Below are 23,335 nucleotides of genomic sequence, written 5' to 3'. Positions count from 1 at the left end.
ACCCAACACATCCCTGCATAAAACGAGCAGCCCATTGATTTTAGTGACAACTGTGTAATGTTTCATTCACCCTGTGGAGATGGTTGGGGTGTTGGATATGTTCTACTAAAATTGCATATAGGTGATGATTTATGTTAGTCACAGCACCAGGACGCTATGGGGCACATTTACTTACCCGGTCCCGCGGAGTTCAGGAAAGTGCATTGTCCGACGATCATGCATTCTGTCGCGATTCACTAAGATTGTGCGCCCGATATCCTGCATGTGTTGCTTCCCCTCTCAGGTCCGCTGGTGTTCACCATCTTCTTCCTGGTGTGTGTAAGTGCATTGTCTTGTCTTGCACGTCACCCGATTTCTGTCGCATGAAAGTAGGTGCAGCCACGCGACATTCTGATCTCGTGCAACACAACCCCCAGTTAAATACCTGTCCCAGCGGCACAAATCCCCAAAACATCGGAAAAAACTATGAAAGTGCGGGCATGGACCCTTATAAAATAATCCCCAATGACCTGTTTATTATTTCTCGTTCAATGTTTTTATTGAGTTACATGCAAGGCATTATAGTTGACATTTTAAGTAACTCCAGTTTTAAATTAATTAAACATTAAATTCTAATTTACTACTAGTAAACAGGGTAGTATGAAAAGAGAAAGGAAAGGGGGTAGGGGAACCAGGGGGTTACCTAAAATAAGGAAAGATCATCATTTAGTAAGAATGTAGTCATTGGGGCTTATTTACTTACTCGGTCCATTCGCGATCCTGCGGCGCGTTGTCCGACGCTGATTCGGGTCTGCCGGCATTCACTAAGATCGTGCGCCCGATATCCAGCAGGTGTCGCTGCTGCGCCGAGGTCCGCCGGAGTTCACCTTCTTTGTCCCGGTGCTTGTAAGGGCTGATCTTGCGACACAAATTCTATTTTAAATTCAGCGGTTTTCCAGAATCCGTCGGATTGTCCGACGGCCACGCCCCCGATTTCTGTCGTGTGAAAGCCGGTCCCGATGTGACACAATCCAATCGCGTGCGCAAAAATCCCAGGGAAATTCGGCACTAATCGGAAATATTCGGGTACCGTATATACTCGAGTATAAGCCGACCCGAGTATAAGCCGATACCCCTAATTTTACCACCAAAAACTGGGAAAACCTATCGACTCGAGTGTAAGCCGAGTGTGGGAAATGCAATGGTCACAGACCCCCCCAGTATATAGCCAGCCAGCCCCCTATAGTATACAACCTGCCCCCAGTAGTATACAGCCACCCCAGCCTGCCCCCAGTAGTATACAGCCTGCCCCCAGTAGTATACAGCCAGTCCCCAGTAGTATACAGCCGGCCCCCAGTAGTATACAGCCTGCCCCCAGTAGTATACAGTACTCCCCAGCCTGCCCCCAGTAGTATACAGCACTGCCCAGCCTGCCCCCAGTAGTATACAGCCTGCCCAGCTTGCCCCATGTACAGGCGTGGGGTAAAAAATCAGGACCAGTATCCGCGCTTCTCGGTGTTGTCAAGGCTTTTATTTAGGTGCAAACAAGGACGACGCGTTTCGGGAGCGTACCGCTCCCTTCCTCAGGTCTGTATAGTTTTTTACAATGCTCCGTATAGCCTCAGTCTGTCCTGTTCTGGTGGTATAGGACATATATTCTTCCCTAGGATGGTGTTAGTTCTAAATATCCTAGCGATGTTAGTGATGGTTGATATCGCTGTATTAGTTGTATTAGTTCTAAGGATGGAAGGATGTTGGTCTACACTTAGTCGGGGTCCGGGTAGTCTGGGAGCCCTGCGTGTGGTGTCTCCTGTTGCTGGATGGGGAAGCACAGCGCGGTACGCTCCCGAAATGCGTCGTCCTTGTTTGCACCTAAATAAAAGCCTTGACAACACCGAGAAGCGCGGATACTGGTCCTGATTTTTTACCCCACGCCTGTACATTCCTATTCCCGATCCAATCGGGAAAAAGGACCACGCAGCTAAGTCTTGGTCGATCTATACTACGTATATCATTTGTTACCCTCACTATGTTCTTGAACATCCATTTTCTGTAATACTCTGATGCGCTGTGTTCTTTTTTTCTATTGACCCACTTACAGCTTGCCCCATGTAGTATACCACCAGCCCTGCCTGCCTCCAGTAGTATACAGCCTGCCCAGCCTGCCCCCAGTAGTATACAGCACAGCCCAGCCTGCCCCAGTAGTATACAGCACAGCCCAGCCTGCCCCCAGTAGTATACAGCACAGCCCAGCCTTCCCCCAGTAGTATACAGCACAGCCCAGCCTGCCCCCAGTAGTATACAGCACAGCCCAGCCTGCCCCCAGTAGTATACAGCCCAGCCTGCCCCAGTAGTATACAGCACTGCCCAGCCTGCCCCAGTAGTATACAGCACAGCCCAGCCTGCCCCAGTAGTATACATCACAGCCCAGCATTAAAAAAAATAATAAACTTATATACTCACCCTCCCGTGGCCCCGATGTGAAGCGCTGCTCCCCTGATGTCTGCGCGGGTCTTCTTCTGGCTTCCGCGTCTGTCTTCTGTCTTCTCTAACATCGTGCAGGGAGAAAAACTTGGCGGCGCCCAGCACAATGTTAGAGAAGACAGAAGATAGGCGCGGAAGCCAGAAGAAGACCCGCGCAGACATCAGGGGAGCAGCGCTTCACATCGGGGCCACCGGAGGGTGAGTATATAAGTTAATTATTTTTTAAGTGGGAAGTGCTTGTATTGACTCGTGTATAAGCCGAGGTGACTTTTTTCAGCACATTTTTTGTGCTGAAAAACTCGGCTTGTACACGAGTATATACGGTATGTTGATTTTGTCAGCACATCATGGAAAAACTTGCTTCAGGAACTGGATTTGACCTCGAACATGAATCCGATTGAAGTCAATGGGGACAAGAAAATGGCTGTAAAATGGAGGTAGGAATGGGTAGAGGGCTGAAAAACATGTTATTAAAAGGCAGATGCCCTGACAACTAAAGTGCTATGAAAAGTATTAAAATAATAACATTATATAAAAAATAAACAAAGAAATAAAATTAATTATAAAAAACAAATTGCTATTATTGTCATTGAGGTTAAAGGTGCTCTGGGTGTTCAGACACAGTTATTCTCATAAAGTTAAAAGAAGCAATGAAGAAACCACAAAACCTTCCCCTCACCGCAGTTAAAATGCAGCCACTGCAGAATTTGACAGTTTCAAGTGTGAATCCAGCAAATGCAGAACATGAGATTTTCCATTTTGAATCCTACGAATGCAGAATTTGACAATTTCAGGATTAAATTCAGGTACCCTCAACCAACTTTTTCAAATGTCATCACAGCCAAGTCGCCTGGGATCCCTGCCTGGATCATTTTGAGGAAAGTGATGATCCTTGTAGTGTGGATCTAGCAAGGTGGCCAGAAAGTAATTGGACCAGATGATAATGCAGGAGGGGCAGAAGAGTCATTGTACAGCATGAATGACCTCTTCATGATTTGCGTCTAATTGCAGGAGAGGAAGTAGTAACAGAACCTCTTTCAGCCGTATCATCTCCATCACTACCACCTGCATCAGCACCACAGCAACATCCATGACCCTTTATTCCTGTGTTCTTAACTTTGAAACATCTGCAGTTATTTACACTCCACTTGAGGAGGGAGGGAGTAACAGATGCCGTTATGATGCAAATAGATTTACCACCGGTACTATAACTGAGTACAGTATGATGCAATTTCAAAAACACTGGTACTAAGAAGCTAGAATGTATGTATGATACAAACAGTACGATCCCTGGTATTTTATCGCAGTGCCTTATGATGCAGATATCAACAAAACTGGTACTATAAATCTGGATGAAAACAGTATGACCGCTGGTACAGGAAGTCGCACTGATGCTTTTACTGATAACACTCACAATAGAAGTTAGTGCTGTAGGATTCAAGTATTTCTAACGCTGAGTCTGTAGCCAGTCATGTGGGATACAACTAGAACTTAGACTGCCGGTGTTCCCTGAAGCCCCGACCCGAATCCTGAATTATTTGTTACATTCAGCTTTGGGTCTGTGGTGTTCAGTACAGATTTTGGTGGTTGGGGTTGGCATATCACTTCTAAATAATAACCAGAGACAGTTTTACTTTTTATATACACTCACAAAGTACAGTTTCAAGATGATATGCACTTTATGTACAGTTCTGATTCTTAACTGATTTTGTTTCACACAATTTTTGATGCTGTAACTACCATATATACTTGTGTATAAGCCACGTTTTTCAGCACAAAAATTTGCTCAAAAACCCCACCCCGCCAAATACATAAGTGTGTAAAAAAAATAGACTTCCATACTCACCTTCCGACGCTGCTTGGTGCTCCGCACGGCTCCTCTTCTTTCAGCTCTTCATATGTAACAAATGGGGCAATGACGTGTACATGTGCTCTGCCCGCTGGCACACACTATGATGCTGCGGTGTCGCCGCTGATGATGGCGGGCAAAGTGCATGGACGCGTCTTAGCCCTGTTTTTTAAACACGAGGAGCTGAAAGAAGCGGAGCTGCATGGAGCATCATGCAGCACCAGAAGGTGAGTATGGAAGTTTATTTTTTTAAACACCCAGGAGCTGCAGGGATTTCATTAATATGGGGGCTGGCTGTGGGGCATTTTAATAATATGGGGATTGCTACAGGGCATTCCATCAATATGGGGGTAGGTTGCAGGGCATTTTATTACTAGACAAGGCTGCTGGGCATTACATTACTAGTCGAGGCTTCTGCATTTCGCACTCTAGGCTTATACTCAAGTCAATACGTTTTCCAAGTTAGTTGTGGAAAAATTAGGGGCTTCGGCTTATACTCGAGTATAACTAAAGTTCTGAATAAAATAATTTATGGTTTAATTCTCTCCCAACACAAACATTAATAATCTTCTATAGCAACCTCATTATTATCAGTAGTTTATGGTTGTAATAAACAGCGGATGGAGGGCCACTTACTGTTTATTAAATAATTAAAAAGAAAACATATTAATTTCTATTTTAAAATGAACGAATATCTAAAAAATGATAATATTTGCACCACAATCCTCCTCAATAATTGATAGATTCTGACAAAACACACATCTGAAGTGGCTATTTAGGTAAATTAATTAGGATTAATAATAAAGTCAGTGTGTTGTCTCCACTCCATTGTATTTTTTAACTTTTCCATTTTAATTGTTTTAAATAATTCAAAAAACCTTATGAGAACAAAAAAAATAATAATTTAAAGTGAAATATCCGAATGTCATCTAAACAGTGAAAATAATCGTAGCACTGGTGATAATAACAATAATTAAAAAAATATTTCAAAATATTTTTTGTAATTTATTTGAATTTCTATGATGTTTGATAACCTCATTGTAAAGATCTTTATAATTTTTAAGATGGTATTCTACTGTTATTATTTTTTATCTTTAAAGTTTTGATTTAGCTTTATTGCACAATAACTGGTATGGCTATAGAATTTTTAATATTTGAATATTTTGTATACAGGAATTAAAAGGGTTGAATCTTTTTTGAGTACTTCCCCCTCTACGAACCTCATAGAGTAACTCATTGGCTCCAATTTTGACTCAAATTCAACATGGGTGGATTAAATAGACCCAGTGTGGCAGCTGTCAGACATAAAAACAATGGGAAATTACCCACATTTGTAAAATGTTAAACTTTCTCGGGGTTTCTCATGCCTATAAATCTTCTCTAGGTTACTGCTTCTTAATGTAAGATAAAATTGGTAAAAGTTATCTATGAATCTATTGAAATCTATTGAAACTCCTAGTCCTAGCTGGTAGAGATGAATGGACTCATTCATTCAGGTTCGAGGTTTGGGTGTGTCCCGGACATATTGCTGGAATAGTGACAAACAGTCAAACCAGCAAAGTGACGCCCCTAGCAACTAGCTATGGTTATCATTGGCCAGGCATAACCATGGCTAGTAGCTAAAAGAGTAAATTTTCCGGATTGGTTGTTGGGCCGACAATCTGTTAATATGTCCAGATCACACGGGTGCACCTGAACCAGAGCTGGAACGGAAACTTTGGGTCTATTATCTCCAATAACTGGATTACATTTCTTCAGAAATATGAATCTCATTGTGGTAGGGGGTTCTCAAATTAAGACTGACTCCCAAAACATCTATCTTAACGTCTCTCGTGGCCGATTTGCCATAAGGCAGTTGTATAGAGATTCTCCAGGTCATAACAGTTGTCTGACTATTATGACTGGGAGTATCTCCATGTAATGGCTTACATTATTTCCCGTATGGCTGTGGTGCCACCATATAATACACTGACAAAGTTAAGATTTATAACCATTAGTTAAAGGGATTGTATGGTGATTGAAAAGTTCCACCTGACCAGGGATAATGCATGATATTGTAAATTAGCTACACACATTTCTATAGTGCTGAGTTCGGTACCGGCACAAAAAATGATCAATTGTGGTACTGTTTTTAGAAGAAAGCAGCCATGTTTTTCTCTTTGAGGAGGTAGGTTAAGTAGAACAACCCATCTCTATGTGACTCATTCATCAATTTTTTTAAACAATCAGTACAAATTTTAATAAAGCTTTCATAGTTCATTGGTAGATGTAAATACAAAAATTGTTTGCCTCTTCCTCCACTTTTTTTGACTGTCATTAGATTTTTTGTTATTAAAATTAAGGATTCTGCAACCTCCCTGGGTTGGGTATACCAAGCTAGAACCCAAAAGTCATATGGATGAAAGAAAGAAGAAAAGTGTTCTTGCATAGTGTATCCAGAGCACATGAAGCTACCACATGGAGGGGCTCTGGTTATGCCCTTCAGAGTCGATTTGGATTATTAGTATAATTTTAAAAATTGATTTTAGTATGAAGAAGACCATAGATAACAAGAAAAGGTTACCACAGTCACGGTGCCTATGAGTAAGTGCCCCTGGTTTTTCATGAAGGATTTTGATGGTAGATTTCCTTTTAACCCTAGATATACTGTAGGTTTGCTGAAGAAGTCAAAATCCCAAAATTCCCAAAGTCCCAAAATTATAGCAAAACAACCAAATATTTATACTATTGTAGTGTAGTATGACACCAACGAGCATAATTTTTCCATATTAAATTACTAGGACAAGATGTGTTGTAAGTACTCCTTCCCATAAAGACGGAAATCGGGCCAAACAAAGCTTCTGCATGCAAATGGTGGTAATCTACACTTTGTTTCCTGATAAACGGTCGGCACTTTTATGTTAGCTCGGTGCATAATTACAATTCCTTAATTTATGTTTCAATAAAATACAAAATAAACATTTACTGCACCATGAATAAACATGGCAATAGAGCTTCCACCCAGGCCGCCTCGGTGAAGTATCTTCTCGGATTTGCAGGAGTCTTTCTCTATATTTAATGAGACATTTCCATAATCTGTGCATTATTGTTTAACATTTCCTTTAGGAATATTTTACAAAGTTCGAATTGAATAAAAGGCGAGATGAGCAATTGAAAACAGTCAAATATTAAGGTGATTATGGAATTGTCCTATAATAAGAACATGTCAAGCTTTTATCTGTCTCCGAAAGCACTGACACGATAATTGCTTAGATTGTAGTCACTAATTATCCTATTTTTCCGACGAGCATTATCACGCAGGACGCCGTACAAGTGGAATTCGACTTAAATGGTTTTTAAGGGCAAGCAACAAAAGGTCAGACATAAAGGGCAGTAATATGTTAATTTGCTTGTCAATGGTGAAAAAAATATAATAGCATACACCATACATTGCATAGCCACCAATTGGATTTTGTTTTCAGACATCGCGTAATAGCTATGCTATTCAGATCACATTAAATTTCTGAAGAAATACTGAAAGAGTTTGTTCTATCACCTCCATTGAGTTTCGAGTTTCCAATTTTTTATCTACTACGATTAAATATTACTGTCAAACCTTGGAAGGTTTTGGTCCAAAATACCACCAAAATCAATAATAGGTCTGCGTAGGGGTATTTAACATGAGCAGAGATTTAAATTTTTGGAACAAAAAAGTATAGGCGGTTTTCTACTTAAAGGAAAAACCTACCTTGAGATTGCTGTAGCTGCACTGATGCAGAAACATATCTTGTTTAATCCCTAAGCTAAATTTTTTTGCTGAAAAAACGATTATAAAATTATGATAATGAGGCTCTGTCGCAACTGTTCCTGCCCGGGTGCTCTCCTCTTACCCTAATTATTCACTGCTCCAGCCTTGTCCTGCCCAGCATAAGCCGAGAATAGGGCATCACTGTGTTGTCCCTGACAGGCAGAAGTAATCAATCGCTGCACCATCCCCCAGCTGCTGTGTATCAAAACTAGCGTCATTTAGCTCATGCTGATCAGTGCAGTCTGGACAGTTCAGGAAGCTCTTTGCAATTCGTTTATGTATGGCAGGCAGTATGCACCCAGCTTTCCTAAGGTCCTGAATTTTAGAATAGTTTTTTGAGCAAAACCACTCAGAGTTTACAGGATAGGGCCTAACTTGCTGATCGGTGGGGGTCTCAGTGATGAGGCCCCCATATATCACGAAAACAGGGGATCTGAGGTGCTCGGAAATCTCCACCAGCTCCATCGAGATGAATGGAGCAAAACGGACTTTCTGTATTGACATGTTTAGTGTTCATTTTTTATCCTTCTGAACATGTGTTTTTTTCCTCTGTCTTTGAGTAGGTTTAGAGTAACATTTAGCAACAGATGCAATGATCAGAAGGAGGAACAATGCAATATTGCATGAGGTGTTTGCAGCAGTTTTAGCTTGTGTGTTAGTTCAAACTTTTAGATCATGTCTAAGGGCCACATGCACAGGTTCGAAACGCGTAGATCTGACTGTTTAAACATGCTCCAATAAAAACTAAGTTTTAACTTTTCATCTATGGAAACGCTGGAGAACATTGTTTCTTTTTGTATCACCTTTTGGGAGACAAACAGCACAGCCCCATACACACAAGGTCGGTTGCACACTGGTTGGTTCCAATAAATTCACTTAGTGAGGGACATGTATCCTAGAATTTTTTTTCTTTGGTGTATAATTGACACTTTTGGTTGGTCTTGTTTACTATTTCCTGCAACTTTTTGCTTTTTTAAAAATTTTTGTTGCAAATGTCTCAAATCCAAATGGACACAAGCCATGTTAGGGCGTTATGTACAGGAGTGGACACTACTGTAAATTTAGGATTTGAGGCCATGGCCTGCAACATTGTCTCAAAAATGATCAATAATCATTTCCATTCAAAGCTTGGCCCTCCTTAAAGTTGCCATGAAGGACAATGAAAAGATGAAGACTTTGAAGATGAGTGCAAGTAACTATGTTCCATTTCCACCATTGAGCCCATTGTGTGGCTTACTCCTTCTTTGATCTCTATATTTTCTTGTTTCGAGTTAATTAACGTTACCATTGCGGCCTATGAGCCATAACATTATTTAGAAATAATAATACGGCCTTTATATAACACAATACTGTTAAACTCATCCTGCGCTCCCTTTGTGTACGGGTATTGAATATTTCCTCCTTGAGCAATGGGCTGTGCTCCATGTTATTGTGAATCAAGCTCTTTTAGCGCGTGTGGAAAAAAGGAGTCTCGAAAATCATTAAACTCAATCAATTGAGGTTGTTTTTGACTAGAAAAAAAAAGTTACGGATATTGGAACTTCAGTCTGTGGCTGTGAATGGCAGATTAATGCGAGAACGGTTTCCCGACCATTAATTACTACAGAGGCCATAATTAAAAATTACATTAAAACAAGACGCATAATAATGTACAATGAATAGGAGAATATTGGTTTTCTAGAAATCCCCAGGAAAAAGCTGTACAAGAAAAATCTACAGAACGTAGGATATAATTTAATAAGTTATGTGAATTATTAAGAATTTTAGGATCACAAATACCAAAGACCATGCAGATCCTATGGGCCATAGGGTCAGTATATAGAAGACCAGGCCTTACTCTTCTCCCAGAACCATAATGGGGGAGGTCTTATTTCTATTTTTGTTAATGGGCGAGGGGGGGGGGGTCATATATATTTTTTTACTCCACCCATTTGCCTTTAAATTTCCTTTTCCGATTCGTGAATTAAAATGCAATCAATGGATCGTTTTTTTACTGTGCCTTTGCGTTTAATGGATTTATCTCTTCCCAGTCAATCACATTGATAATCACAATTCTTGACTTATTTTAGCTGTACTTGGATTATGTTTTACAGGGGTACAGGGGTTATATGCTTCAATGTAATTTGAATTTAAGATCGATACCTTTAAAATGTTTTTTTTCCAAGCTAAAAATATTAAAACCATATCTATACAATAGGTCTTCAGTATCAGATGGTTCGGGGCACAACAACCATCTCCCAACAGATCGGCTACCAAAACCAGAAGCATACAGCTCCATTCTCGGAGAAGTGACTAAAAGTAGTAACTGCAGCCTAATCCCAGTTTAAATGAATTAGAGCTGATATGCAGTAACCTACACTGACCACTACAAAGAGAATGGAGCTGTCAGTCCTTGTTTTTAAGTTGCTGAGAGCAGCTGATTTCTGGGGGTGAGTCTTGACTCTAGACCTTACTGACCATGTGATGCTGCTTCCCAGTTACCTTCAATGCCACAGTGACCTACATGCTCTGGTAATTGAATATATACTGTAAGACGTAATCAGATTTATTAAATAGATAAACTATCGTATATACTCGAGTATAAGCCTAGTTTTTCAGCACAATTTCTCTTTTTATTTCTTGTGGGCCGGCACCATCACACATGAATTATCAAGAGGACCTGCCCGGGGCACTGGAAAGGTGAGTATTCCATTTTTTTAATGTGCTGGGTATACTGGGGGCTGGCAGGCTATATCCCTGAGGGGACTAGCTGTAAACTACAGGAGTCTGGCTTACTATATTCCTGAGAGTAGTGGCTGCATACTACAGGAGGCTGGTTGGCTATATACTACAGGGGGCTGGCTGGCTATATTCCCAAGGTGACTGGCTGTGTACTACAGGAGGCTTGCTATATACTACAGGGGGGTGGCTGGCTATATACTACAGGAGGCTGGCTACATACTACAGGGGTCTGGGTGGCTATATAATACTGGGGCTGGTTATATACTACAGGGGGCTGGCTGGCTATATACTAGAGGGGGCTGGCTATATACTACAGGGGGTTGGCTTAATAATACAGGGGGCTGGCTTTATACTACAGGGGGCTGGCTATATACTACAAGGTGCTGGCTATATACTACAGGGTGCTTGCTATATACTACAGGGAGCTGGCTGCCTATATACTACAGGGGGCTGGATGGCTATATAATACCAGGGCTGGTTATATACTACAGGGGGCTGGCTGGCTATATACTACAGGGGGTTGGCTTGATAATACAGGGGGCTGGCTTTATACTACAGGGGGCTGGCTATATACTACAAGGGGCTAGCTATATACTACAAGGTGCTGGCTATATACTACAGGGAGCTGGATGCCTATATACTACAGGGGGCTGGCTATATACCACTGAGGGCTGGCTATATACTACTGGGGGCTTGCTTTTGCTTACACTCGGGTCAGCTTACACTCAAGTATATATGGTATATTATCAACTAACAAAAGACTAAGAACCAACAACTAACAATAAAAGTTTGTCCTGTTAAGTATCACATTAAACGTTGTTACTTCTGTAACTTTTTTGTTTTCCATTTTGCAGCTTTTGACAGCACGAGCAGCAGAATAAGCATTTCTCAGGCTTTGTAATATTTGGCCATTTGAATGTGGTGAGAAGTGCCTCATTATTGACAATTGTCTCCTCGTTGAGACTCTCAGATCACTCCCACACAAGTGTGTTCCTGCAGGTGCAATCTCGCTTTTACATCTCTAACATATGGTCATTTCCAGAAAATAGATTTTTTTTTTGTTTTCATGGAAAGACAAGAGGCTCTTAATATTCACATTCTGAAGAGATGGCGAAAGGAGATGACTGATCTCCTTCACTTGTTTTCACATTTCTTCGCATTGAACATGTTTTGAACGTTTCTCATACAAAACGTTAGAAATAAGAACTTTTTTTAAATTTTTTTCAAGGGTATTGAGAGAACTTATTAGCATTTGATGGTAATGGAAGAAATTGGGGATATCCCTTATGAATTTTTTACTTTCGTCTTAATCGGCTTTTTGAGGAATTTTGGAAAATGCCTCGGGGAATGCACCAGACTAGAAGTACCAGGATTTCATGGAGCCCCCTTTGGATAATTTGTATTGTCCACTTCATCTATCATCATAGTTATTGTATATCCCATGGTCCAAAGAGGCCCTGAATTGGCCAATGAGGGTGCCATGACTCCCGGGTTTTTCAGCCAAAGACCGGAATTACTGACAATATGGGAACGAGAAACTGGAGCACTAAGTACATGTTAGCCCAGATTTATAATTATTTAGGCAAACTGCAGATCGGAGAACGATCATCAATAATGCTCAATGGCTTGAGAATGGACTAAGTGACCCAAAATGGCCCTTCACCAGGGCTCGCACTGTTCCAGTACAGCATCTGTTGCCAAACATGCTTAAACTGAGGGCACCAGTTTTTTTCTGGTGCACTCAGTTTAACGGGCGTGCACCACAATAATGTCAGCACTTCCAACATAAATGTTGCGGCCGGTGCAAATCTGCATCGGAACGCCCCTTTAGGTGCAGCCGCAACACAAAACTGGCACAAACACTTCATAAGTACATGTGCAAGCAGTGTATGTATGTGCAAAGTGTCCCAGAAAACTGGCACAGCCACTTTGATAAATCTGAGCTTCATTTTTTTGCTCACCTTTTCCCAAGCCCCCAGGGGGTTTCTTCATCATGCGGTAAGATTCGGGCAGATTTACCAATCAGTTTATGGCATAATTCTGTCATAATTAGCAGGAAAAAATATTATTTTACACAATTATTATGAATTATGCACAGTTTTTATACAAATGTATTGATGGCGCTATATAAATAAAGATGATTATTATTTTTATTACCCGTCATTTAAGTCTATGGGGGAGGGGATGATAATGACATAACAAACCGACTTGGTGATTTAGAACTCTCTTTTCTGGATTCAGGGGATCCCTATTCTAAACATAGGAGTCCCAAAGGTGGAACCGAGATCTATCAGGTACTGATGACACATCGGGGCAGATTTACTGCTGCTGCGCTGAAAAGCATCTGAACGCGCCGGAATTCACCGAGGCCGCTTGAGTGAAGGTAAGCGCGTCCCGTGCGGCAAAATCGGCACGGCAATTCAGGTACAATCGGAAATATTCGGGTAACACGTCGGGAAAACGCGAATCGGGCCCTTAGTAAATGACCCCCATCCTGTCGATATTTCATGAACTCCTCAGGTGGGACAACCCCTATAACTTCAGTATTACTTTAATAATATCCCTGCACTAGTAGATACAACCACAGTAATCTTCCCAGATCATAAATCACTGGGGAATGCTCTGGATTGGCGCACCAAAGAATTCTGGGAGATTTCAGCCCTGAAGTCTACCGATTCTGACAATAGCTTTGGGTTATATTCAGCTAAACACATGATTGTGTTAATGTAAACATCAAAAAATGATATCTAACAATATTTAACAAAAGGTAACACTTTTGGTTCCTGATTTCACAACTTCACAAATGTCTGGAATGCTCCTCCATATGTTATAGAAGTGATGGTTAGAAACATATGTCTCTGAGTAGGGGAATATTCCAGAAGATATCATATTACCCCAGTGTTTTCCTATATGTATATTTGTACCACGGATCTGTAATACATAAACATATTCTGCCTGACAGAAATATTTACATAAACCATATGTCCTCGTTGCATTATGGGAAATATTCTTGTTGATTCAAACCTCCGATCCCTCCCACACAAGCTGTTTGTTCCCATTCTAGGGGGAAACATAAAACATTCAAATGAACATGTTTTCACAGTCTGTTCCGAATATGTTCATTGTCGAAAGAAGCTCCTGTCTACAAGTCATCTACGGGAGACGTTTTATACTTTTCATTTTTAAAGAAACATTGATACTCTACTGTTCAAATAACCGTAGATATTATCTAGATCATTTTTTGTGCAGATCCTAAATTTTTGGCTATTTCAAAGTCTGCAGATACATTCACTCTTATCACAGAGACTTCAGCTCTTATGTGTTAGAAATGTGAGTACAGCTCTGCGCTATTAGTATGAAATTCAGAATTTGGATCCGAAAATTAAAGGGACACTGTACAAAAAGGGAAGGGGGCATAGTAGACTTCAGTTTTGTCTGAGACAACTTTGACCTCACTACTTGTTTAAGAATGTGACAATTTTTGCGTCACCAAAAATAGGTAAATTTGGCTTAACAGATTGACTATGCCTGTGTTCTTACGTACTTTCTTAAAGTGATTGGAATAGGAATTCACTGGGGAGTATGTAGAAAGACCTACATCACCAAAGGTTTACTCCCTGTTCTACTCCAAAAAGGAGTGACCGACTTGACGGACCTGTACGCGCTTCATACTTGTACATTTTAAACAGGGTCACCCTCTTGTCCAGTCGGACAATTTACTTTGTGCATTGTCCGACCGGAATGCGCATCTGCCGCAATTAACAAAGATGGTGCGCCCGATATCCTGCATGTGTCGTTTCCCCACTCTGCTCCAACAGAGTACACCTTCTTTTTCCTGGTGCATGTAAGTGCTTGATCTTGCTACACAATTTGAAAGTTAAATCCCACGCTCAGTCTCAGACGGATTGTCCGACGGAACGCCCCACAATTTCTATCACATGAAAGCCGCAACAGCCACGCCACAATCCGATCACATGCGACAAAATCCCCAGTTAAATACCTGTCACTGCGGCGCAAATCCCGACAACGTCGGAAAGTCTGACGAAAGTGCGATCCAATGACCCTTAGTAAATAAGCCACTATGTGCCCATTGGTGAACTAGTGATATGTTTTAGTGCTTTTATCAATGAACTACATTTTACAAACATGGCCAGTGCCTACGAAGATTATCACTTTCTGTTACAAGCCATTGGCTTTATTCTGTAGTGAGCACTTCAAGACCCAATGTGTGTCCAGAGTCCACTGGCAGCACCTGCTGACTTCAAATATGCCTATTAGTTATGATTTCAGATGAGTCACCTTTTAGAATGGGGCGAGCAATTTAAAATGCCCCTATCTTCACTTCTATAGTACCTGCCTTCCATTGTTTTAGTATTATATTAACCCTCTACCCACCGATGGACTGTTTCCCTTTCTGTTTTTTTTTCTCCACCTTCAAAAATCTATGTTTTTCAATGTACAGAACTGTATGAGGCACAATAAATTGTACTTCCTAGTGGCAGCATTTTTTATTCCTTGCCATGCACTGGAAGGCTGGAAAAAAAATTCCAAATTAGTTTAATTGACTAAAACATGCATTTGCACCATTTTATTGCGGGCTTTGTTTTTATGGCTTTTATTGTGCGCTCAAAATGACACATCTACTTCATTCCTTGGATCACCACAATCACGGAAATCCCAAATATAGGTTTTAACAGATTTTTAAAAATGTTCAACTGTGTTAGGTGTCAGTTATTGTGAGAGGAGCTGATGATTTCATTGATAGTTTTAGGATTGTGCTACTACACGCCCCAGTAGCCTCTTTGTTCTTCAGCCACTGTATGTGCAGACGGTAGGATTCCTGGACGAGGGCTTGCAGCTACGAGGAGCTGCACGACGAAGATCTTTAGTAGGAGGAACAAAGAGGTTACTGGGGCATGGAGGAGCCGCACCGTGTAGCCTCAGCTCTGGCTACTCCATGCCCTAGTAGCCGCTTTACAAAATTTACATATTTGCTGAATTAAAGTTAGCAAAAGATTGCGGGACGTGAGGATAAGCCCTTAAAGGGCTATCCTCACGTCCTATAGTTCCAGTTACCACCCAATCTACCTTTATAGGTACCTAAATGGGGTGGTAGGTTCCCTTTAAGGTGCTGTTTCAGGCTTCTGCAGTGTGTTTCTCTAGTTTGGATTCCTTTTTATAGGGGTAGAAGGAGACTGCCATGACTTGATTTCCCCTTCCCTTTTCCATAGACTTCTATGTAATGTAACCTCTCAGCAAGCTTTTGTCTATCTTTCGAGCAGGAAAGAATTAATCAGAATGAACAATACATAGATGGGAACAGTGTCATTATGGGGTTCATTGGGACACCAGTTTATCCTGGGGTCCTTCACTTCATCATCCGCACAAAATAAACCATATTAGCCTTCAAATTTGGAAGTCTTCTGCCAGACCTTCAGGGCCCTATATTAAGTTAGAGTCTAGGCCCACCGGAGAATCCTCTGGTTCTCTGGTGGGCCAGTCCGACACTGGGTGCAAAGCTGGCAGATGATAAGTGAGAAGTAAGAAAGAAGTACCTTTCTTTGATACAATATATTACAAAGTTTCTTGTACTCTCTTGATTTGTACAAAGTTTGTCGAAAAGTCAGAAACCATTTAAATTACATCATTTTGCGATATTTTTGCTTTTTTCCATTTTTATGGCACTGAGCTTTCGCTCATCTCCCAGTGACTCAGTTATGCTTTGTGAGTGACATAGAACTGATCCTTCTGCCTTCTCAACATTTCTGATCGGTCGTGAAATGATTAACAACAGTTGGTATAATAAATCTTCTATAAAGTGTTTAATGCCAACAGACAAAATGACTGTACTACGGAGAATTCATTTGTGGAGCAGATGGCAAATGTATTAGATTTATTCCCAGTAAAAACATTTTTACCAGGATGATTTCACTGGTGCTAAATCTGCTTCATTGCATTGATTGAGTCAGTTTTAATACCATCAGAATGTATGTACCACATACGCGGGTTTAGACATAGCAGACACGAAACATAGGAAATTAGCTGCAAATGAGAGGAGAGAACATCTGGGGGGCAATTGATTGATTAGACTTGATTGAAGAACTATTGTGGCACAAAAAAAGTTAGAAGATATGGTGCACAAGAAGGATTCTTCCTGGAAAGTTGTCTTGTTTTAGAAGCAGGGGGCTCACAAGTGTTAAGCAAAATACAACAATGAATAGGTGCAAACAATTAAGAAGTATTAGCTATAAACTTTAGTTCAGTAAAGTACTTGCTAATTTTTCAGGAACCAGGAAGAAAAGGTATCGTGGTGGAGGATGGTTGTGTGTGTGGTGGGGTTGGTTTTACGTAAATGCTTCAAATTGTTCCCAGGACCAGGGGAAGTTTCTGGCAGGGCGGAGATGGAAAGGGGTGACGGCTCCTCACCCACCCCACGTTCACAGGAAGCTGTAATAGAGTTTATCTCCAGGGTATACTGTGGCCTGGGGGAGACTATACCTTGACTCCACGTCAGAATGGTATATTCTAGCCTGGGGGATATACTCTGGCCTAGGCTATTTTGTTCCCCAGGGCATACTCTCACCAAGGCCAAACTTTACCCAGATATAATCTGGGATGGGGTTATACTGGCCTGCTACATCAGATTTGAGCCCAGGTTTGGTTGTGCTCACCCCCTGTTAATTCCTGTGATTGATGGCACCGATCACAGGTATTAACTCTTTAAATGCCACCAGAAAAGCCAACAGATTCAATGTCCCTGCATGCTAGTTCCAGTGTGCCCTGCACTACATTGATTTAAATACATTTAAACAGTAAACACCCATGATTGGTGCCATCACCGATTGTGAGTGATACTGGGGGGTTCAGGGCCCGATCAGATTTTTCAAACTCGGATTTAGCCGAGTTAACTCTAATGGGTCCACTCATCATTAATGGTCAGTCCTTTGATCATAGATAAATATGATATGCTGGCAAAACAACAGTGCCAAGAGGTAGCCTAGAAATGTGGGTAGATTCTGCTCTGGCACCTTTTCCCAATATTTCCTTCTGAATATTTTACATTGGTTGCAATTGATCTACCAATCTTGCCCGTAGGGTCAGCCATTTGTGTGGAACATGAAGTGCAGTCATATTGCATATCTTATATTATTATTATATAGAGTATAATGGCTAGATCAAAGTCTGGTACATTCAGGAGATATCCTCATGTTCTGAGAGGCTTCTGATTAGAATGTTTTAATTAGAGATGAAGCAATTTATCAAATTTCATTTTGGATCTGATTTTTTGCAATTGATTTTCAGATTCAATTTGGTTCAAATCAAGGTGAAAACCAGTTCACATGAATAACATTTCTGAAGGAAATAATAAAGCCTCATAAAACTTGGCCCGTCAAAAATTGTAAAACTGTGTAAACGGTAACCAAACTGTATCCAACAAGGTACAAAACATCTATAAAAGACCCCATTGAAGCCTTGAGTGCTTATAGTGTGTATGTCTGTAGGGGTAAATATATGTCTTCAACTGAGGCCATCTTACTACAGTGTTGTAAAACATTTCGAGAACTGGTATTTACAAAGAATCATTTTTGAGGAACCAAATTTGAGATTTATGTAAAGCTAAGTTTTAAAAGACTTTGGGGCAAATTTACTTACCCGGCCCATTCGCGATCCAGCGGCGCGTTCTCTGCTCTGGATTCGGGTCCGGCCGGGATTTAAGAAGGTAGTTCCTCCGCCGTCCACCAGGTGGCGCTGCTGCGCTGAAAGTCATCTCATCGCGCCACCTCGGACCAGGTGAAGGTAAGCGCTCCCCAAGCGACACTTTTTCGGTTTTTAAATGCAGCGTTTTTTCCGAATACGTCGGGTTTTCGTTCGGCCACGCCCCCCGATTTCCGTCGCGCGCATGCCGGCGCCGATGCGCCACAATCCGATCGCATGCGCCACAATCCCGGGGCAATTCAGGTACAATCGGCGCAAATCGGAAATATTCGGGTAACACATCGGGAAAACGCGAATCGGGCCCTTAGTAAATGACCCCCTTTGTGTCTTTTTATGGAGATGCCTCCACATTGTCCTTGACTGACAGGTAAGATTTTGGTGCTTATTTACTTTGGACTAAGGGTCCAAACGCTGCACTTTCGCCGGGTTTCCGAATATTTCGATTTTGCGCAAAATTTCCCTGGGATTTTGGCGCACGCGATCGGATTGCGTCGGCTTTCACGCTTTCCACGGACAACCCGATGGATTCGGAAAAAAACGCGGAATTTTGCACTGGGAAGAAGAAGGTGAACTCTTGCGACCTCGGCGCAGCAGCGACACCTGCTGGATTTCAGGTACACGGCCTTAGTGAATCCTGGCAGACCCGAATCAGCGTCGGACAACGCGACGTGGGATCGCGACGGGACCGGGTAAGTAAATGTGCCCCTTTGTGTCTTCAGCTAAATAGGAAAAGCTGTGTCTCCTGGCCAGGTCAGAATTCCAAAACTGTTAGGTACAAAGATAGGAACCTGGTCCCCGGAAAGTGATGTGAATTTGTAGAATTACCCAGCTAGATCTTTACATAGACTGGGAAAAGTTGCTGTAGGGTCCTTCATTAGGTCACAGTTCAAGTGGATGACTATGGGGTATCAAAATGTTGTCCTCATACTCTGGGTTCTAGAATTCTGACCCATCCAAGGATCCAACATTTTCACACCCTGATCAGTCTTCTGGTGCCACATCAAAGACCCTGGCCAAGGTTGGCATTGCCATGTTCTGGTCAACCTGATGTGTAGTAATTATTGATTGGCCAGTGAGTCCAATCTTTTCTGGTCCATGACAATGCTGTCAATTTCCCAAATTTTGAAAAATTTCTAACAAATAATTTTTTCCCCAAAATCAATTCACTAATCTCTATACATCTTCTATGAGTGTAGCCATGACAACAAGAATAAGCATTTTAAACATTACAAAATAAAAATAAATCGAAAAGTGAAATCATGTTTTATTTCTGCTTTGCTCTATGTATAAAAAGGTTGTGACCCCTTGAAGCAAGAAAAAAATGTGTCCACCATTTTAGCAGATAATTAATAAAACATCCTGACCCGCCAGCTGTGGTTTATACATTTCATTTTATACATTTAATTCCACCATATGTAACGGGCTTGGTAATAATATGCAGCTGGCGGTAATGCGATGGCTTTTTCCCTACAGCTCCATGATATGTGTATTATCTTAGCGCATACGGATACATCATACATTTTAAAGCTCCGCATTCTCTAATCTTCCAAGTCTCATGTGATATGACATCTACCAGATCAATCCGTCTCATTGATATTCATGAAGTAAAAGCTAATCTGCTTGTGTACAAAATAATCTCGCACTGACTATATATATATATATATATATATATATATATATATATATATATATATAAATGTATATTCATACACAAACACACATCTGCACGCAAACAGAATCGGGAAGTCGATGTATGGCCAAATATTATGGTAATTCCAGTTAAAGCTCAATATAAATCTACAGTCTGTGAATTCCCCAGAATCCTATGCTCACGTAAAACAAAGAAAGCTTTGAGAAAAATATTTACCGTACCCCTTCATACCACCACGGTTGGAGAAACTTAAAGGGGGGAGTTTGGTTAGTGGTTTCAATCATGACACTTCATATCTTTTGTTTGCCATTCCGGCTAGACCAAACTGGTGATGATCCTGTGACCACTAAAGCCAATAAATGGTCAATTTTACATGGGCAAGAATAGTGATGCCCCCTGAACTTTACTCTTCGTGCCGATGTTCTGCATAACAAATTGTGCTTCCTAGTGAAGGTACTTAATATTCAAAACCATGTACTGGGATACTATCACAGTGGTTTGCAGCAAGATGATAAAAGGCCCTTTCTTGGTTTCCTAATTTTTAATTGAAATTTTAAATTTTCCTCTCGTCCTCCCGCTTTTAACCCTGTAATGAAAGACATGAGTAGCCATTTTGAAAGATTCATCTAAAGCAAATGAGAAAAGATTCAGATTTGATTCAGTACTTGAAAAATGCCAGATTCTACCAACCAATAAAAAAAAATCACTAAAATGTTTTAGGTTGTAAAGTGTAACATTAAATAACTACTAGAATTTACATAAATAGGAACACTTTAACCTTTTGCCTTCATACACCATACTGTTATGGCTGAGTGTCGATAATGCTGTCTCCATTTGTGGATATTAATATAGGCGGTTTGGGTCTAGCCTTCTTGGGCCCATGACCACCCAAACCAACCACAATAATTTATACTGAGAAGGTCATTCACCCATGTGATCCTTGTACATTTGTTTCTATTCTCAATGTACACAAGAGCCATTTCTGGATCCTCCGTAGGTCCAGAAACCATAGATTGAAAGCAGACAGAAGGGACTAATCCTCCATTCCCTGAAGCTGATTCTGGTACCATGTAGGAAGTGACTCCCAGACTTGTAGGGGCTATAATATTCATACAGCCCAGGGCCCATGGCAGTCTAACTTGTAATATTTCACAGCTCAGACACCCAAGAGGGAGAAACTAAAACAAAAGTGAAAAGAGAAATTTTTTTTAAAAAGTTTAAACATGTAAAAGAAAATAGCAAAATCAGAATCACCCCCGTTTAGTATAACACAATTAACAACAACAAACAAAACCATAAGCATACTGCATATATGTAAAAAAAAATCTAAACCTCCCATATGGTGAATACCACAGAAAGAGATGTCCATTTCACCGATCGAAGGTGGGAAAGTGAAAAAAGGAGGGTTAAAAGGGGTTAATAGAATAGTATTAGTACTATATTGATTGACAGTTTGCATGTCTACAGTGAACTTGTGGTCATTGTGGCTCAAGTTACACATATAGGACAAATATGTCCTTTGTCTTTTGGTTCTTGGTTTAAGATGTCCTGAGACAAAGGCACAAGATAACCAATATTTTTCATTTTGAAATACCGAAATAGAGATAGATATGTGATATCTCAGATCCTACAGCAGAAGATGTAAAACCGGATTACTATAAATAAGGGTTAGTCTCATCCTCTCCGTCGCCTCAGAACCAGGCGGGGAGCTTCTCTGTATATATAGTTTCGGCTCCTTTTTTCTAGAACACAAGACACTGCTCATATCGTATAATATTGTACATTACCATATATTTGAAAGAAGCTGTGACACTACATTGGGAATAGATTTGCCTGAACAAAACTTGCCAGAGAAGGGAAATATTTGCTTAGTTAAAAAATTGACATTTTCCTTTAGTTTAGAAGAGAAATTTGGAAATACCAAGATGTAAAAGTATAAAAAATTATCTTATATATGTTAATTCACTGGCGCTGGTACTTTCTACCCGTTTTTGTCTTTTCGGTAGTGCTGGTTAAAACTAGCCCACTATTGGTGCACTAACGCCTGTTCCACACTTGCGAGTGTGATGCGATGAACTCGCATCACACTCGCAACGCATGCTGCCGGGAACGCACGGCCCGAACGCTGCACCGCGGGAGTGAACTCAGAATGTCAGTTCACTCCCGCGGTGCAGCGTTCGGGCTGTGCATTCCCGGCAGCTTGCGTTGCGAGTGTGGAACGGGCCTAACTGTGTAATTAAAAACAAATAAATCTCCTTTTACGGCACTCCACCTAATGTGCAACATTAAAAATGATATGGATGAGTACCTAAGTTCTGCAGGCAATGGGGGACATTTACTACGGGTCCGAATTGCCCTGGGTTTTTGGCGCACGCGATCGGATTGTGGCGCATCGGCGCTGGCATGCATGTGACCGAAATCGGAAAACCCGACGGATTCGGAATTTAAAAAAAAAAATGTGTTGCTTGACACGCGTTTTTCTGCACCAAGAATAGGATAGTGAACTCCGGCAAACTCCGACGGACCTCGGCACAGCAGCGACACCTGGTGGACATCGGGGCACTACCTTAGTGAATCGCCGGAAGACCCGAATCTTTGTCTGGGAAAGCACCACTGGATCGTGACAGGACCGGGTAAGTAAATCTGCCCCAATATCTTGATATCTACGATAATCCTTCAGAATATTTTTGTGTTGTAACTCCAGTATCTTCCTATGATCCGTTGCGGTGCAGCCCTGGTCGGCGGCTGCTTCCAGTTACGGAAAAAAAAACTTGTAGCAATACGAACTCCACTAGCAGTGACGTCACCTCTTCCAGTACAGATCGCAACTTAGGACAAAATTACATCAATACGGGTAAAAAGTAGCCAGAAGAACAGGCACTACCATCATTGCTACTTGTTATGAAGTTACGTGCTTGGTCCCATAACAGACGGTGCGGTACCTACTGTAATCGCTGATGCAACGGGATCTCTGGTGGTGCTCAGGTCTCAAAGGTGAAGATACAATACAACTCAAGAAAGGGGCGGCACTCACTTTCCACGATCCACAAATTCTTTATTGAGCGTCCAAAAGACCAAACATGCGAGGACGCTGGGGTCCAGTAGGTAACAGGCTGTTTCGCGCTAGTAGCGCTTTGTCAAACCTAGG

At 41.3% G+C, this 23,335-nt stretch overlaps 1 long non-coding RNA gene across 1 annotated transcript in view; it reads right to left on the bottom strand.

Annotated features, from left to right (window-relative positions):
• Positions 1-23,335, bottom strand: part of LOC140104930 (uncharacterized) — a 122,478-nt gene that overhangs the window by 21,561 nt on the left and 77,582 nt on the right. The window lies entirely within an intron of this gene.

The sequence above is a fragment of the Engystomops pustulosus genome, chromosome 10 (assembly GCF_040894005.1).
Source record: "Engystomops pustulosus chromosome 10, aEngPut4.maternal, whole genome shotgun sequence".
Classification (NCBI taxonomy): Eukaryota; Metazoa; Chordata; class Amphibia; order Anura; family Leptodactylidae; genus Engystomops; species Engystomops pustulosus.
The sequence above is the reverse complement of the archived record's forward strand: the minus strand, read 5'-3'. Positions and strand labels throughout refer to the sequence as shown.